Source organism: Sorex araneus, chromosome 2 (assembly GCF_027595985.1).
Source record: "Sorex araneus isolate mSorAra2 chromosome 2, mSorAra2.pri, whole genome shotgun sequence".
Classification (NCBI taxonomy): domain Eukaryota; kingdom Metazoa; phylum Chordata; class Mammalia; order Eulipotyphla; family Soricidae; genus Sorex; species Sorex araneus.
In genome coordinates, this window is record NC_073303.1 from 119,652,784 (window position 1) to 119,670,554 (window position 17,771).

The 17,771-nt window shown below is 35.9% G+C and overlaps 1 protein-coding gene across 2 annotated transcripts in view; it reads left to right on the plus strand.

The window, feature by feature from the left end:
- Positions 1–17,771, plus strand: part of ANGPT1 (angiopoietin 1) — a 278,618-nt gene that overhangs the window by 42,392 nt on the left and 218,455 nt on the right. The gene's annotated exons all lie outside the window — the stretch shown is intronic.

Sequence of the window (17,771 nt, forward strand, 5' to 3'; positions counted from 1 at the left end):
TAATGTGACAGAAAAAGTGTCTCCATATAAATAAATTTTATTCAGGCACCCATTTACAACCATGCTACCATTTACCTGATTTGCTATTTTGGGGTTCAGAATCTTAAATTAAAACATTGATTATGACTTTCTTTTTGGAGCTTTTTCTCTAAAATTATATTATTCTTTTCTTTTGTTCTTTAATAATAAATTTATTTTTAAAAGTCCAAAAATGCTACTTCAATCACAGTATATTGTTCACAAAGTATGTATCTATTTTGTATCATAAAGTAACAAAACAATTATCATCAAAAATGAGATCTGTGGTATTTTCACAAATAGAATAGTACTAATTATTGACACTTTAATTATCACTTTATTAGTATACTAAGCATTTTATAAAATTATAAAGTGCACATTCATGTCACATTTAGATATATTCACTTCTCCCATACTCTTCATTTGCAACTCACTTCAGGATATATTACTTTCTTAAAAAATTCTGTCCATCTGACCCCTCTTGCCATACCCTTATCATCTTTATTTCAAAAATGGAACAGAAGCAATGTGCTTCAAATTTAATTTATTCTGTACCAGGATATTTTGCTTCCATAGTAGACTACGCTCATGTTGTTAATTTACCTCCATGGGAAAGTTTATATTCCATAGAATACTCAGTAAAACAATATGGGAGAGAGTGTGCATTTTAATGCAGGAGACAATCAGTGGAAGATAATGAAATAGAAATAGGCTATGTTTAACCAGTTAGACTAATTGTATCTTTAATACCTCACTTCTCTCTCTCTCTCTCTCTCTCTCTCTCTCTCTCTCTCTCTCTCTCTCTCTCTCTCACACACACACACACACACACACACACACACACACTTTCTTTGTGTGTGTGTGTGTGTGTGTGTGTGTGTGTATGGGAGTAGGGTTGGACATTGGGTCACACTGGACTGTTCTCAGGCTCTGTGCTCAGGGATCACTCCTGGTGGGGGTTCTTGGGGGTCTATAAATTATGCTGGGGATCAGACATGGACCAACCACATATCAGGCAAGTTTCTTAGTGAAGTATCTTTTCCACTTCTATCTTCATAAGTTGGGAAACTTGGTAATGAATTATCTATCTCAAAGTAACATACCTAGTAAGCCGAAGACTCAGAACTTGCTCCCAAGTGTGTGACCCAGAATAGTTTGCCTTCGCATTGCTCCACACTGCCTCTTTCTTTACCACAAAAGATAGAATAGTAGACTATGAAAAGTAGAATAAATAGATTTCTTATTCTGTTCCCACCATTTGCTAGGTGGGTTAGCAAATTTTCAGTTTATTGTTTGTAAAGTGAAGCAAATAGGAGCACCTATCTCAGAAATGTTGTCATAGTAAATAAGGGATATCATTAAGGTATTTTGGGGGGTTTAATTTGGGCAGGGGTTGTTCACACTGGTGATACTCAGGCATAATCCCTGATTTTTTGGGGGAGAGATCACAATGGGGTGCCAGTAATTGAAACTGGTCATGTGCGTACAAGGTAAGTGTCTTACTTGCTGTATTATCTCTGCAGCCCCCTGTTTATAGTACTTGGACTTATATTGATTTTGTATCAAATGCTCAGTGCTATTATGTTAGTTATTATCAACGCAGTAATGTGCTATTATGTTAGTTATTATCAATGCAATAATCTCCTCTGTATTACCATTGCTGCTTTTTATAATTCATTCTTTCATTATTCCTTTTTACATCAACAATAACAATTAACCCATCATCTGCTGTGTGCCAACACTTCGTAGGAGCTTGGAATGTACTGTGGGCCAACACACATCCAGATCCCTGCCCTTGTGTATTTGCATTTTAGTTGTGGTATGTTCATGAGAGAGAGAGAGAGAGAGAGAGAGAGAGAGAGAGAGAGAGAGAATAAATCATGAAAGTATGTTAAAGATTGGTGCTATAAATGTAAGAAAAAGTTGAATTGGGTAACTTTAATAGATTCTGAACAGTAGGAAGTATTTAAGGACTAATGTTAAGAGTTGGAGGGAAGATAAAAAGATCTTCAATATACTCTGTATCAGGATACACCACTTGATTCCTCCCTGCTTCCCCCCTCCACATACACACAGCCCGGTCCCCCCACCCTTAACTCTCTTCTTCCCTTCCATTGCAGTTTTTTCTCCGATCGCAGTTGAAACACTGTATCCCTTAACTTCTAACTATTCTAATGATATTTGTTAAGAATAAAGATGTTGTGAACTTAATTACATTACAGTTAACAAAATCAGGATGTTTCTGTATTGATATAATTATCTAGTCCTTAGTTCCATTCAGATTTCCCATCAGTTGTATCAATAATGTCTTTTGAGCCTCTTGATATTTTTTAAGAGTTCAGGTCAATGATATTTAATTTGGATTTGTCTTGCTTCATTCTTAATTGAATCAGGTTGCATATTTTCATGCTGAAAGTACTAAATAATACTTAGTCGTTCTCAGCACTTCATAGTAGGTGTCAACAGGTATTATCATATTTGAATATTGACAACGTGAGCTTTACCTTTTGATGATTCCTCAGTTTTCTCCACTATAAACAAAACTTTTTCACTTTGTAATTATCAAGTAATTTGTAGGGAGGTAGTTTGATAATAAGAGCTGTTTTTAATTACACATTCAATCACTAGTTTTAGCAACCATTGGTGATTTTTCTGTGTCCTTTATTACATCTATATTGGTTGGAATCCCACTGAAATGAACATTCTCTTCTGTTTTAAAACTTTTATTCATTTTTTATGACAAGAAGGAATTATGGATTCTCCAGTGTTTAATTGGTTGATCTCTTGATTCTTACCTGAAACAGAACTCATCCTGTGTGTGGCTACTGAGATTGAGCTTCCTATAAAAGCAGCTGGTAATTGTAATCCTTAGAGGACTTTCTTACTTCTGGTATTCTAAGACATTACAGTTCAATTTCTGTTTTTCCTGATCTGATCAGAAAGTTAGTAACATATTCAAGAAGCTGTGATGTCGTTCAATAGAATGGTATATGATTCATTTTGTATTTTCTCTGCCTCTACCAGGAAGTCAATAACTTATTCAAGAAGTTGGGATGTAACTTGACACTAGTTAACTAATTGTTACTCTTGTGACATTGTTCTAGTCCTCCCAATCAACAGTTAAAGAATATATAATTTACATTTATGTATTGTTATATAAATATGTATTTATTACCTATATTACATGTTACCCATTTCTGTATCTATATCTAAATCTATATAACAGCATGCATATGTGGATGTGCATGCTATTATATATTTGCATGCTACTAGCTCACAGGTCTTCTCCAGAATAAGCTGGATTTTCATTATCCATAATAGAATAATATATTTTCATTTTTTGCTTATGACTACTCAATACTCCTGTTAAAAAGCAAACCTAGACACCAGAGTACAGCAGGTAAAGTGCTTGCTTTGCACACCGCCAACCCAGATATGAACCCTGCATCCTGTATGATCCCTGAGCCCTGTCAGAAGTGATCCCTGAGCTCAGAACCAGGAGTAAACCCTGATCATTGCCAGATATGGATAAATAAATAAAAATGACAGGGAAAAAGCAAGCTTATTAACTTGTTCAATATTTTTCATTGTTTACAATTTCCTTTTTGTAGTAAACTTGCATGCATTATTATATGAAATAGATATATTGGTATATATAATTTTGAAATAAACTTATATACAGTTCTTAAAGTTAATAAAGTAATGAAATCTTTCCCTTGTTACTCATAAGCTTTCACGAATCATAAATTTCTGTCTTGACCTTTCTCCAATCAATCTTTGAGGTGAGAGTAATTAGAGAACTCGTCTCAGCGAAGGAGTTTGCTTGTGCAAAGACTGAGAGAGGAACATAATCTGATGTTTGGGACAGGAGGGTGTAGCAATGGAAGTAAAGTAAAAGAAGCAGAACAGTAGGTAAAAAGGAAAGAAAATAAGAGCATGTGAGCTGATAGTGAAAGTCTTGCAGATCATAGTATATTAGACAGTTAATCAAAATAAAATTAATGCGTATCAATCTTGAATGTCAGTGTCATCAACAGGGAACTATAATTCAGGTATATAGATAGGTGAGATCTAGTTCTGGTAAGCTTGTCTGGGCTTGGATCTTGGTTGTAATTTGGAATCAACTCTGGTCTTCCTTATTCTCAGCTCAGTAGTAATATTTCTCATAGGGCACATTACAAGAGATAACTTATTACCTTCACATATTTGTATATCGTTGAAAAGTAAGTGCTTTTTCCTTATTAACTAGATCTGTTCTTTGTCTGAGCAGTGACATGCACAAAATTTAAATTAATTATAATAACCTGTTCTTTCCCCAATGTGTACTACTTATTGTGTGTGTGTGTATGTGTCGCGCACGTGTGTGTATGTGTGTGTGTGTGTGTGTGTGTGTGTGTGTGTGTGTGTGTGGTGGCGATGGTGGGGAGAGGGAAGGTGCACACTGGAGCAGTGTTTAGGGTTTACTCTACTTATCCCTGGCTTCATGCACAGGGATCACTCCTGGAAGACCTACGGGGATCATATGTGGTTGTCGGCATTGAACCCATATGCATTGCTTACAAGGTAAACACCCTATCTGCTGTACTGTCACTCTGACCCTCCCCCAGTATATCCTAAGTCAAAGTCAAAATAAGATGTACTTTCAAATGTGTTACTAAAACTATTTTCTTAATACATAATATGTTTTAGGTGTAGAGTTTTTATGTTTGCCATTACATATTTGTTTCAGTGACTCAGTCAAGGCACACACACACGTAACACATTGATAATGTTAAGCCAGATTCCCTCATCACAGGCGATACTTCGAAAGTAATTTAGACTCTTCTTAGTTGTACATATTTGATATCCAAATTGTCAATCTCATTGTTCAGTTGAAATGGTGTTCTAGTCTATGTTTAAATCCTTTATCACTCCCATTATATTGTAAAGTATACAGTCAGCCTTCAAGCACTGAGAATCAAAACTTTTTAACCCAAGATAATGTTAAAAGTGACTCTGAGAGAAGCTATTTATGGCACCCTTAGAAGCACCATGTCCTCAGGTCTTAGCATTGAGCCATGGGCCTGGTGAATGAATATTACCAAGAATGGAGCCCAGGCTGAGAACACTGTTGGGAGACTCCTGCCCCAAAGGAAAAAGGAATATTTACTTATATACTGTGAGTAAGGCTAGGTTACTGCCACAAAGACACTGATGCTTCCTAAACAGAAAAGCTCATTAATCCAGAAATGGTTTGTTGTGTTTGTTTTTGTTTTGGAGCCACACTGACTATTTTGAGGGTTTACATCTGACTCCCTGTGAGGAGATCATTCCTGTCAGGGTTTGGGGAACTGAATGCAGTGTAGAGGATCAAACTCAGCTTCTTCGCATCCTGTTGCTTGGCCCCCAATATAGAATTTTAATTCATCCCATAGTTGCACTCCTCTCTATAGGCATATTTGTACTTATTGAATAAATATACAAGTAAAAAGAATGTACAAGTAAAATGAAGAGGTTAGATCATCAATATCTCATGTATTCAGGAAGAAGTATGTGAAATTTTGTTATATTCACTGCCTGAATTTCAAAATATTTAAAATATAAATGTAATTCTGGTGTTTTTATTATTTAAAAATAATCTGTGATTTGCAAGTCATATCCTCTCAACAAATCAGTATGGTTGAACTCCTGATTTTATTTACCACCTACCTCTATGCAGACAATTTCCAGATCTTCTTCTTCTGCCCTGACCTTTTATATTCTCTCTTGTGGCAGATTTCATTCTGTTTATGCAACATCTTTACTTAGATGTTCTGCCATCACCTAAATCTAAACATGGGGGAGAAAAGGAATTTGTAGTCTTCCATTAGCCTATCTATTATGTTTGTCCTGCATCTTCATTTCCTGGCAGAGCACTTCCCCAGCCTGTTCCCATTCATTCATTTACTATCTCCAGGCTGGTCCCAAGTTATGCTAATTCCTACTCCCAGTTCTTTCATTCATGTATCTCTGCATTTCCATAGGCTTAGGATGGTTTTCTCCTTGTTATCCAAGCCATTTCAAGGGCTCCTGGTGAGCCTGTCTTCCTGGATTCTTTGTTAATTTCATGGTCTCTATGCAGATTATAGAATACATCTGTATGCTTGTCTTTTGAATAGCAAAAAACCTCCTTGAGTGACCAGTAACTTAGCAGCTATTATGTGCATTTAAGGTGCATTTAGTTCTATGTATAAATTCCAATCATGAATATTTACTTATATACATTTCATACTTTTAGATTAGGACTTTATTCCTCCTGCTCCTTCTTTCTGCAGATTTTATTGACATACCTTTTTCTGTGAAGTGCTCAATCAAGTATCCTAACAGAAATATAGATGGAATGTAGCTATTATACTAAGGGAGCATACTTCTACTTTTTAAAATAAAAGCAGTGAAATTTATTGAACACATTTAGGTGCTGGTCATAACATGAATTATCTCTTACAAATCTTAAAAACTTGACCCGAGTTCTAATAAAACATGATTAACATGTTATATTGGATAAATTTATGGCATACAGCACTATGACTTATGTATGTATTTGAAACAGTTATCATAGTAAAGTCAGTTAATACATTCATCATCTCATATAGTTAGACTTTGTTTTTTATGGTAAAGACTTATTTACGATATGTTTTCTTTGCAACTTTAAAATGCATGATATGTGTTAACTATAGTCATGAAAATTTTTAAGAAAGTTATTGTATCTATTTTACAGATGAGAATAATGTAGAAAAAGTTAAATAATTTAACCCAAGGTTAGTCTGACTTTAAAACCCTAGTTCTTAGATCTATTGACCCATATTATAATCTATATCTAATAGTTTCAAAATCAGTGGCATTAATTCTGGTACTATAAGAACTGACAGTTTTTTTATTGCTCTCATAAGCATGAGTGAATTCATTCATGTTTTTTTGTTTACTCATAAATGATGTTGTAAATACTTTCATAAAAAGTTCACTATTTAGATCACAAACACTATTTTCAGCAATATTCCACAGTACACAGGATGCCACATAATTTTACACAATCCTAGTATATTTGAAGCTCAAACACTAAATAATATGTGTATTTTGTTAATTACATATATACTGCTTTAAGAAAGGGTATATCATACAATCGTTCTGTAATGTTAATTCATTTCTTGGTCCCATCCTTCTCTGAACCTTGATAGGATGATTTCAAGATAACTGTTTTTCATCTAACTAAGACTAATATATTTTGCCCGAAGACCACATAACACATAAAATAGATTTATGTTTTAGTAGTTTTTGTCAAAACAGACTTCAAAGGAAGAACCAGATTATTTCTGTGATAGCCATGGCTAACATTCTCTTATCAGGTTCATGCAAATAGTAAAATACACATGTGTTTATTTTCCCTTCCAATGAAGCCACTGCTTTTTAAAGATTACTTTAAGAAATAGTTATAGTGTATCACTGTAATCCCATTGATCATCGATTTGCTCGAGCGAGCGCCAGTAACGTCTCCATTTCTTCTAGCCCTGAGATTTTAGTAGCCTCTCTTTACTCGTTCTTCACAGTGGTGCTGCATTGGAAGCTCTTTCAGGGTCAGGGGAATGAGACCCATCATTGTTTGTAAAAAACTAAAGCACGCCAAGGGGCACGTGCACTCTGGGGCTCTCCGGGCGGCTCTGCCTCACCGCCCGCGTTCGGTGCTCTGGAACCGCTCTGTATGGCCTGGATCGGGACGGCCGTTGGCCAAGGGCAGTGAGGGAAGAATGAGGACCAAGTTGGTTGCTGATTAGTTACCGTTTATTCAACCTTCCATCTTTCTCATCTCCCACACTCCCAACGCCAGCCTCTCTCTGGATCAACTGTCGCCTCTCTCGCTTCTCTAGTCTCTCCTCCTACTCTCTCCCACCTTGCCCTCTAGGCTACACCCAGCCAGGTAGCAAAATCAACAGAAGAAAGCCCTTCCTGAGGGCAGGGCATTCCAAAGCCCTTCCTGACTCTTAAGGTTTTTTTCTTTCCTTAGTCCAAACACTTATTAACATCGTAATACTAGTTATTTTTGTATGGGCATAGCAAGAGATGCATTGAGGCTTGCAAGGCAGCTCTCCTGGCAACATCTTGCCAGACTCAACTACAGCACTCAGGCTAGATTAATCATTCCTCACCCTAGCAGGGTCCAAATCTAGTTATCACTATTTGGATCATGACAACATTTGTCTATGATCAAACGCTTAACTTAAGTTAAGCATTAGGCACTTTGGCCAGGCCCATCTCGATGCCAGGGTAGCACACAACTCACCGCTTGCCCTGGGTCCGTCTCGTCCCTCGTTGGGACCCTGCTTTTGGGGGTGCTAGTAAGTAAGGGCAGCTGAGGCTTAGGTCGAGAGAACAGATGCCCAGGAGGAAAGTATCATGTAGAGTCAAATGACTCCCAGGTTAGAAAAGCATAACATTTGCTAAGTCTTTCTGTGTCCATACAAAAAGGACATTGCTCTGAATAAACTGTGCAAAGAACTCAAGAAGAGAAAAACAATATTTACAAATCAACAGAACAATAAGAAAGAAGCTACAGATAAACACAGAGGAATGGGAGCACTGTAATGGGAGTAACCCAATAAACCTAAACTACCTGAGGCTGTGTTATCCTACAATTGTTACTGTATTTGGCATATCGAATACACCACAGAGAACTTGCCAGGCTCTGTCGTGCAGGCAGGATGCTTTTGGTACCTTGCCAGGTTCTCCAAGAGGGAGAACTAGGCTATAAGAGGTGGCCACGCTCTTCCGGGAGCTTTGTTTTATAGTCTCTGGATCTTGGCAATTGATGGGATACACAGCACCAGAGACAGTTTGTGGGTGTGGCTGCCAGGCTACTGGAAAATGGGGGGTTTGGGTGGAGGAGGCCCAGTCCTGATCGATCGGGTTTGGAGGTCTCAACCCCGGGTCCTGACACCTGGGTTCCTCTGCCTATTCTTTCATGCGTGAGGCTTGTCCGAATGTGTGGAGAGTGGCCTTGAGTAAGGCTGTGGCTGGATTGCAGAGGTCTTTGACTGCTGGGGCTCTGCTTGGGGTGGGGAGGTAAACTCAACTTGGCCCCCTCCAAGGGGCCCTGGTGAAGATAACTAGGCGCAGGCACAAGAGACTGCTCTTGCCACAAAAATCATGTAACTAATCGAGACATAAAAACTATTATTTAAAATCCACAAAAGATCGTAAAACCTCCCAGCTCTATAACATGATAATTTAGCAGAGATTTTTTTTTAATTCTGTCTGAATTTTTAAATTAATGTATTGGAAATAAACTTTTCTATGTGTAGATTTACTTGCCAAATACAAGTTGGAAACTGTAATTAAAATCAGAATTATTTTAAATAGAGCTCGAAAGGGCTACCAGGTTCAAAAAATCCAGCAAGACAAGTAAACATGCCTGGAGGAAACCTTTTCTGCCTTCCTGAAAGGCATTTGGTCCCTGGATGAATAACTTGCATGATGACTACTGGATTGACTTGGGGGATACCCCCGAGTTATAGTGTATGACAAATATTTTTTAGTTTCTTATTTAGAATAAAATCACTTCCTTTTTACTATGAAATTATCTTGTGATTGAGAATTCATTTTGTTGTGTTAGATATTTTTGGTGGCTGTAGTTTTTTGTTTTATTTTATAATTTTGGGGCCATACCCAGTGGTGCTAGCCCTGTACTCTGAATAACTCCCAGCCTTATCTTCAGGGGTCACTCTCCCAACTCTGTAATCAGGGTTCACTCTGGGGATTATGTACTCTCAGGGTTTGAAATCAGGCCTCCTCTCTGCTAGGCATAACCTTCTGATATTGCGCTAATTCTCTAGCCTCAGAGTCTAACATTTGAAAATGTTACATGAAAATAATAATTCAAGTAACTATTTTAAATAGTTATGTGGCTTTCAGGAAGTACCAATGAAATTATTTAAAATGAAATTAAGATCACCTTGCCATGAAGGTGACAGTGGTGGTGGGATTAGGGATGGAATATTGAATGCCTATAACAAATACATCATGAATAACTTTGTAAAACACAGTGTTTAAATAAGTCGCAAGGTGGGGGGCAAGATACCCTCTCCTCCCAAAAGATGGATAAAGATAGAGGAACAAGATGATGATGATAATGGCAAAGAGGCAGATGAAGGCGAGGGGGAGAAAAAGTAGGACGGGACAAACAAGAAATTAAGTTTGAGGTAAGCGTTCACGTGGATTATTATCCATAGAAACCTTGTGTGATTTCTCAGTTCCTTGTCCCTGTACTGTGAAACACATGTAAGAGTTCCTTTTCAAGACTCAGCTAGTATTGTGGATAGCTAATGTGTTACTACTTAGCAAACTCTTAGAGTTACTCCATTTAAAATTGGATTTGGGAGGTGGGCAGCCACTCCTGGTTGTTCTCAGGCCTTAGTTCTGGCTCTCTGCTCAAGGACCTCTCTTGGCAGTGTTCAGGGTGCCAGGGATCAATCCCTGGGTGGCCACATGCATGGCAAGTTCCCTACCTGCTGTACTCTCTCTGTGCTTAAATATGGATTTGAAACTGAATTTAATAATTATCATGGAATTTTCTGACAACAGAGAGGGCTGAATATCAAGGTTAAGCAGCTCAAAGCAAGCTGGAAATGGTTCTTCCAGCAGTTTCTTGCTGGGGTACTGGTTTCTGCCAGGTAGAAATTTTACTCTCCAATGTTATAGGTCCTTTGCTTTTTAGAAACACTTCATTCAGCAGAGAGAGTTTTGGATTCAAGATGGAAAGATACTTGCATGTCTTTTTCATTTGTGCTCTTGTTCTTCTGCCACCATATATTATGCCTGATGATTTATATCCTTTCATAGTTTGTCAATTGAAAGCACTCATAAGACAAAATCTGCAATAATGTTTTTAAGCATGTTTAATAGAGTCTGCTTAAGTAAACATTCTAAACCAAAGAGAAAAAAAAGCTTAAAATAAACAGAGCTACTGTGCCAAGTTCATAATTACTCACATATTTAATACTCTGCCCATCTTCTAAGAATGTCCATTAAAACCAGATTTGTATACTTAGATAATTGTTTGAAAACCTTAGCTATCCAAATACCATGGACCATATATATGTGTGTGTGTGTATATATATATATATATATATATATATATATATTCTTCAAAAAATTCTCTTTTCTTCTTCAGTTTTATATATATATATAAAAAGACTGGATATGTTTCACAAAACTTATTTTAAGGTAGCAGTGACTTTCCCCGTAGTGGATCAGAACTAATTTTTGATTCTAGGAGAGTGAGTGTTTAGCTTCTCCCTCCCCCCCTCCCTCTGTTTCTATCCTCCCTCCCTCCCTCCCTCCCTCCCTCCCTCCCTCCGTTTCTACCCTCTGTTTCTACCCCTCCCTCTGTTTCTACCCTCCCTCCCTTCCTCCCTCTTTCCCTTCCTTCCTTCCTCTTTGCCATACCAGACTGTATGGCATGCCTGGTGTTGAACCCTGGTTGGCAGCATGCAAGGTAAGCATTTTACCTGCTGTTCTGTCTCTCTGGTCTCCAGCATGGGCAGCTTCTTAATAAACCAGTCAAAATGACAATCAACAATTTTAAACATTCACCGAAGTAATACTATTGAGAAAATATATAAGCTTAGGAGAAAGACAGACCTAGGATGTTATCTTAACTCACTGGCTTCTAGGTTTGGGCCTGAAAAATAAAGGTGATGGGATATGTACTTCATATTAAGAGTTTTTTTAAATTAGAAATTCTAATAATTTATGACTGGCATAGTTATATTTAATGTTAGCAATTGTTCATTACTCAAACTGGCAAGTAATTTTACATTGCATATATAAATCACTATTTTCATTTACGTAGATATGCAGATATGTTGATTTTCAGATATTTTCTTAAAAATATTTAAGAATTTATTTTCTTGCATAGACTAAAGTGGTTTATTCCTGACCTAGTGCTAGCATTTTAAATTTAGATGTTTCGTTCATGGCAAGGATGATTGACAGAGATTGAGCAAAAGTCTGAGGAGCTGTCTTTTCTCTTGGGTCAGAATTAAGTTCTATTTTATTTTGCATAATTAGTGAACTGAAAAAAGGAAATAAGTAGCATGAGAAGTACATCTGCAGACAATAAATGAAGATGAACTTCAGTTTCCCTGGAGAAGAGAATAAAAATAGATCATTAGAGGTTGCTGAAATTGGTAGCAAAGAAGAGAAAGAAATGTGTACCTAAATGAAAGTCATCCATATACTCAAAAGAGGCTTTAATAATGTGAGATCCAAAATGTGGAAAAGCCAAGCTAATGGATAGTACAACTTGCCCAGGGCCCAAAGCCTGAAAGAACATAGTATTCTATGATAGCAAATGCAATCTAAATATCTAAATTTATAATTTCTTAAGTGTAGCAGTGAAAGTAAGGAATGGATTCCTAGGTTGAGACACAACATTTATATGAGTTATATGGTGTTCTGTTTTTATAAACTATAGAAAATTATATTACACATCAGGGTTATTTTGAAAGTGAAGATAGTCTAGCATTAGACTATCAGTTCTATGAGCTCAGAAACATTGGTTTGCTCTTAGTTTGTTTCTGTTGCTTATCATAATGGATGCAGGTACTTTGAGACATTCAGTGTTGGGAACCAGAGTGATAGTACAGCAGGCAGAGTGCTTGCCTTGCATGCAGCCAGCAGGGTTTGATCCCCAGTATCCCATATGGTTTTGCAAGTACCATCAGTGGTAATTCCTGAGTGCAGAGCCAGGAGTAAGGACTGAGCATTGCTGCATGTGACCCCAAAACCAAAAACCAAACAAACGAAAAAAACATTCAGTGTTGAAGTATTCAGTGTTGAAATATAGAGTTGTTTTGAATGGCATGTATCTATGCATACATATACATATGGATGAGATGATAAGCTGCCTTGAACTTTGAAGTTTCCTTGTTTATTACTTGGGAGATAGCTACTTAGGAAAATTACTTTCTTCATTTTTCTTTGTATTTTTAGTGCCCAATGCCAATCTGGTCACCTCCTGCAAGTTTTTATTTTTTTAGAGTGGAATATTGAAATTAGATCCATATCTAATGAGTTAGAATTTGCATTTAGTTTGTTGATAATTGTTGAACACATTAAATTTTTATAAGGACTGACCTAGAAAGTACCTCTTCCTTTTCATTTCTTTAAAATTTTTCATTGAATAGATGAATGCAGGTTTTGTCATCTCACTTGAAGATATTCAGTCTTCAATAAATATACACCAATAATACATTTTAATAGCTTTAATGAAAGATAGTTTTCAAACTATAAAATCCACCCATTTTAGGTAGGTGTAGTCTAATTACTTTTAGGAAGTAAAGAGAATTGTGAAATGTTCTAATTTCACCACATTTCCAATAATCCAAAAGTTACTTTATGCCCATTTGCAGTCATTTTCTAACCCAACAATTATATGTTTATTTTCATATCCTTGTACCATTCTTAATTATTAAAAGAGTTTTACTCTTAATTTGGCACTAACCACACATCTCTATAGTTTTATTAAACAGTGAGTTCAGATTTTTTCAAGGGGAAATGTTTACCACTTTTAGAGAACAAAACATTCTCAATTAACTTTTAGTGGGCACACATTTTCAAGCAAACATCAGCCTGCTGAAACTGAAGCCACAAAACCTTAGTCTTCCCTTCAGTACACTAATTAAAATGCTTTGCTATATAATTAGAGCAGTGTTAGGTTTGCCTACAATCTTTAGTGTTGTTAAGTTACTACTAGACATTTTGTAATTGTCTGGAATTATTATAAGGCCCCAATTTCTCTGGAATTACCATTTGTAGTATCTCTTCATAAACCCAGAAAAAGATATTTTGAATCCTTTGCTTTAAACCTATGATTTCAAATTGCCCACGTAATGAAAACCAAATTCCAAAGCATAGTCAGTCCCAGTCTCTCTGTCCCATCTCATTTCTCTCCATGGTCGCATTCCCAGCAGACATGCTGTCTTTCACTTTTCAGATCTTATAACTTGTTTAGAAAATCACACATTTATATATTTATTAAGGATGTCCATGTGCAATTCATTTCTTTTTTATCCTTACATAGACATTGAAATCTTACTTGGACAACAGCTCCATTATTCCTATGATACTTCTCAAGTAGACACTATTTGCATCCATCACAATTTCCTATTTTTCCATTTGTACTTTATATTTTGCAGTCTCATGTCATCACTTGATCATATCACCATATCAACATATACAGTGCAAGATACTTTTCCTTATGGGATACTTTTTAATTTTTTCTCTCTTAGCAACTTCAAGTATGCAGTATAGTATAATTAACTGTAATCACCATACTGTACATTTTATCTCTAGAAATTCCTTAATTTATTTGCCTTTTAAGCTGTTTCATCTCTCTTACCCATCCCAACCCCTGTCTCTGGCAACACCAATCTGCTCTATGTTTCTTATGTTGAAGCTCTTAAAGTTCCTGTTTGAGATTTATAAACAACAGCAACAACAAAAACCTTCAACAAGATGATTTCTTTAAATGCATTTGGTTCTAGAAATCTAAATTATGATGAAAATTAATTTTCTGTTTCATCCATTTAAAATCATGAATTATAATAGTTAGGAGGAATTAAAAATATTCATTTTAAATACATTACTTTTCCAGATGAGACATTACTTTTCCAGATGAGAACATTATTGCCGTGTGTGTGTGGTTTTTTTTTTTATATAATTTTTTTTTCACCCTGCATGGCTGGGAATTCGATTAATCATTTTATTTTTAATCCTTTACTCAATATCTCTTTACTAATAGCCTAATTAGAAGTTGTGCCTGGAAATGTTCTTTCTGGGTACAGTATTATGAGAGCCACTGGCCTGTTTGATGAAATAGATCTGATTTCTTGGGGAAAGAACTTGCCACTTCAACCCACTTGCAGTAATTGGAAGCTTCCTTCCTAAGGTTTATTAGCCACTTGGTATCCAGTGTGCTTTGTGTTTAGAGTAAACGAACTATGGCACCAGATAAAATATCTGAAAATCGCTTCTGGGTATCCTACCTCAGTTTCAGTCCTATGTTTTGAGAATCACTGGAAATAAAAACTCTTGAATTTCCCTTTAATTTTATCAACTGGGCAATAATCTATACAACTATTCAAGAAAATTTAATGCTTGAAAAATATGGGGCCAGGCATATATAACTCAGTAGTAGAGGACCTGAATTTGATCTCTGGCACTGAAAAAAATATTGAAAAGGAAATTTAAAAAATATATTAAAACTTGGGGACAGAAACTGTTTTTCCTGTTAAATACGTTAACTTTTTTCTAGAAGACATTTTTATAAGACAATCTTTCGGCAGAGATAGAAAAATTGCTAATTGGGAAGAATGACCAGTAAAATGTACAATTGAAATTGTAGACTCTTTACATGTAGATAATAGATCATAAGGCATAGAATTCTCTTCAATTGTCATATGACAAAAATAATTGCTTACATGAATCAGAGTATATATGTTATTTACACACATTATCTTTAAATAGCTATTGTTAGCAACATTAGAATATAAATAAAAGAATGAAATACTTTATATAAAATCTGACAGGTGAGTTAAACTCTTGTGCACATAGCACATACTTTGTATAGAACACTATTTTTCAGAAAATCAATTGCAATGCTTTGGAGGCCATGTGTTCCTCGAGATACAACCAGTGTTGGACACTCATCTGAACACTCATTATCTCCCTGGATTTTATACATATATATATTTAAATCTTTAGTTATGGTTACATCTTTGCACAGTAAAATAACTTTTAATCTTATATTATTAATCATATTTATTACTATTTGAGAGTTACCGAGAAAAATTTTCTACCAGCATTTTCACTGAATTAATTTACCAGAGTTTACTGAAATGTATACTAGTACAGTTACTTCTCTGGATTAAAATGTTGAATTAAAATATTGCTTTAAGATGTAAATTAATAATTTAATTATATTTACTGTGGAGAGATGAATATGTTTAAAATAACTAAAATTGCTAAATCACTATCAAAAAAAGTTCCTCAGAAAAATATAATTGTTGAATTTCATATATTATTCATGTCTCATATAATATTCTGAGATTAAAAATTAATAAGACTATAGTTTCCCCCAAATAACTGGTAGTAAGGTAGATACAAATTTTAAGAGATTCCTGTGAAAGTATATTGGAGGAATTTAAAAATTGATACTTAACAGCTGAAAGGAAAATTACAGATTCTTTCTAAAGGAGAAAGAATTCGGTTTTTGTAAGGACTGGAGCTATAGCACAGTGGGTAGGGCGTTTGCTTTGCGTGAGGCTGACCTGGGTTCGATTCCTCTGTCCCTCTCAGAGAGCCCAGCAAGCTGCTGAGAGTGTATCCCGTCCGCATGGCAGAGCCTGGCAAGCTCCCCATGGCGTATTCAATATGCCAAAAACAGTAATAACAAGTCTCACAATAGAGATGTTACTAGTGCCTGCTCAAGCAAATCGATGAACAACGGGACGACATTGCTACAGTGCTAAGGACACTGCAGGAAATCTAACATAATGAAGATAAAGCAGAATTTAAGTGAGCCTGACTCCCTGGTTTGCCGACCACTTCTTCCTCACATCATTCCAATTTTTAGTTTCTGTGTTCACATCTTTCCTACTGATTCTGCTTTGTGCTTACTTTTTCCAAGGTCCCTGTGGTTACATTGGAACCACCCTGATAATCCAAAATAACCTCTTCATCACAGAATCCTTAATAAAAGTCCTTTGTGTGTATGGTTGCACAATCATAGATCCTGAGTTTTAAGATGGGGCCTATTGTAAGCCATGTGAGCCTATCACAAAGACAAAAACAATCATTTGTGTGTTTAACTGAAGAAAGGAAATCCTGAGTTCTGCCCTCAGGGTGCTAACTATTCCAATGGCAACACAGACTCGATATGTTAAACACAAAAAGGAGTAGGCGAGGTAGGTGTTTGTCTTGCCTACAGTTGACCTTGGTTTGTTTGCTGGCACTGCATATGATACCTAGAATATTCTCTGAGAATAGAGCCAGAAGTATTTATAGGGCACCACCAGGTGTAGCTCCCAAATAAACAAGCCCCTTCTCCCCCCACTCCCCAAAAAAGGAAAAGAAAAGAGAAAAAGAAAAGAAAAAAAAAAAAGAAAAGGAGAGTATCATGAGCAAGATACTATGGGATGTACAATGAAAATCAACATTCCGTGGAGCTTATAGAGAACCATAGAACATTTCCCTTTTGAAATCTCCAGTTTCCCTAGAAGCTATTTACCCCATCATATTTTTCCATTGGGATAATTGTATATTTAATATTAACTGGATATTATAGTCTTAATTTTTGTAACATTCTCCAACCAGTAAGAACTATTTTAGGACTAAAAAATGTTTCAAGAATTTTTTTTCCTCCGAAGTTAAAATTTTATTTTTCAAAAGGAGGAAAAAAATTCTTTTGGTATATTCCAGAAGATTTTAACAAAATTATTGATTCATATGTGTGGATGTACCAAATCTGGTAATTTTAAATGAAATATAATCCATGACAAATGCCCCCACCTCCCTCAATCTTCCCAAAACGAAATGTAACTGAGTTTCTGACTCAGGTATTTTATTTGTGTTACCTTTCTAATTTTCAGTTTTATGTAAGAGATATATATATATATATGCCTATATGTAAGTATATATGTAGATATACATGCACATATATAAACATATATGCATATATATAC